Here is a 1798-nt window from a genome sequence, read left to right as displayed (position 1 = left end):
TGGCCACATCATTAGTTTCCTCTCCTGAAAATTCTCTTTCATTCTCTACCACAGGGCCAAGCTGATAATCCCTCAAATCCCTAAGTTTTGCTTCCCTTTCAATTATAAATTTCATCTTTAAATCATTTCTTTTTTCTCAAATTTTACTATATGCAGTTAAAAGAAGTCATAGAGCACCCTGAATGCTTTGCACCACCAGATATCCTAGTTTATTGCATTTAAATATTGCCTCTCATACATCCCTTGGGCATGGACAACTTCAACCAAGTTCTTTGTCACTTTATATAAAGGATGGCCTTTACTCCAATTTCCAACACCTTGCTCCTTATTTCCACCTAAGACCTCATCAGAATTGCCTTTGCCATCCATCTTTCTACCAACATTCTGATCATGGCCACTTAAGTAACCTTTAAGAAGTTTCCAGCTTTCTGTACAATTCTTCTGAACCCACATCAGAATCACCCTTAATGATCCATTTATGGCAACCTAGACTTTTCTAGCCTATTTTTTCAAATTCTTTCACCGTCTACCCATTATCCAGTTCAGAATCCACTTTCACATTTTTAGGTATTTGTTATAGCAACAGCTCTGCTTCTCAGTACCAGTTTTCTGGCTTAGTCTTTGTGCTGCTATAACAGAATGCCTGAGACTCGGTAATTTGTAATAAATCAAAATTTATTGACACAGTTTTGGAGGCTGGGAAGCCCAAAGTTGAAGGGCCACCTTCTGGCCAGGGCCTTCTTGCTGCATCATTCCATGACAGAAGGCAGAAGGGCAAAAGAGGTAAAGAGGAGGCCAAAATTACCCTTTTATAATAGCACAAATCCATCCCATGAGGGTGGGACTTAATCACCTTTTAAAGGTTCCACCCTCTGATACTGTTGCAATGGCAATTAAATTTCAACATGATTTTCAGAAGGGACAAACATTCAAACAGTAGCACCTAGGTTGGCGGTCATAAAAATATCAACCTATCATTCTTTTCCTTTACTAAATTATAAAAAATGTTAATTTCACACAGGAAGTTATTCATTACTCATTTATCTCTCAACACTAACACAGAATGTGAAGATCAAAACAATCACCAGTAATCTTCCAAATACTTCCAATAGTTTAATCAAATTTATTCTGCTGATAATCCAATCCTTTATTTTCTAGAAATGATCTTTCTTTCTTTGCCGTATTTCTACAATCTCTTCTTATATTTTTGATAGATTCTGATACTTTCACTTTTTCTTCTTTGGCAAATCCTAATAAAAGTAAAAGAAAAAATAAATAAGTCTTCTGTTTCTTTGAAATTAATACACTTTTTCTACTTAAATAGTATTTTAAATTTGAAAATATTTAATAATCCCCTAGTTTACACTGAGCATGTTCAATTTTACCCTAAAGAAAAACACAATTTAGTTAAAAAGTTAAACACTCAGGAAAAAAATAATAAGATGTAAGTTTTTTATTACAACAATAAAAGTTGTACAAAACACAACCTGTACTTTAATTATTAGATGAATTGTATAGATTATATTGATGAAAACATTTAAAGTATTGTGGATCATAAAATAATTTATAAGAAATGGTAAAAATAGAGTCAAGATTTTAAAATGCATAAACTCAGAGAAAGAGGAGAGATTAAGTTGAATCATTCAAATGACGGATTAATATTTAGTCAAGAAAGTAACATATGTTTAAGGGATTATAATAGCAGATTAATTAATCTTGAATAGTAAGTGAATACATAACAAATACTGATCATTTTTAGGCTAGCCCATATTAAAGTCACTTTTTTAAGAGTATTGAT

At 32.5% G+C, this 1798-nt stretch overlaps 1 long non-coding RNA gene across 1 annotated transcript in view; it reads right to left on the bottom strand.

Annotated features, from left to right (window-relative positions):
* Positions 1-654: 654 nt before the first annotated feature.
* The window catches only part of LOC103603187, an 11254-nt gene continuing 10110 nt past the window's right edge, over positions 655-1798 (bottom strand). The window contains exon 2 of the long non-coding RNA XR_551591.1: positions 655-1250. This is a non-coding gene — a long non-coding RNA (uncharacterized LOC103603187). The remainder of the gene's footprint in view (positions 1251-1798) is intronic.

This window comes from Galeopterus variegatus, unplaced genomic scaffold (assembly GCF_000696425.1).
Source record: "Galeopterus variegatus unplaced genomic scaffold, G_variegatus-3.0.2 Scaffold4491, whole genome shotgun sequence".
Lineage (NCBI taxonomy): Eukaryota > Metazoa > Chordata > Mammalia > Dermoptera > Cynocephalidae > Galeopterus > Galeopterus variegatus.
The sequence above is the reverse complement of the archived record's forward strand: the minus strand, read 5'-3'. Positions and strand labels throughout refer to the sequence as shown.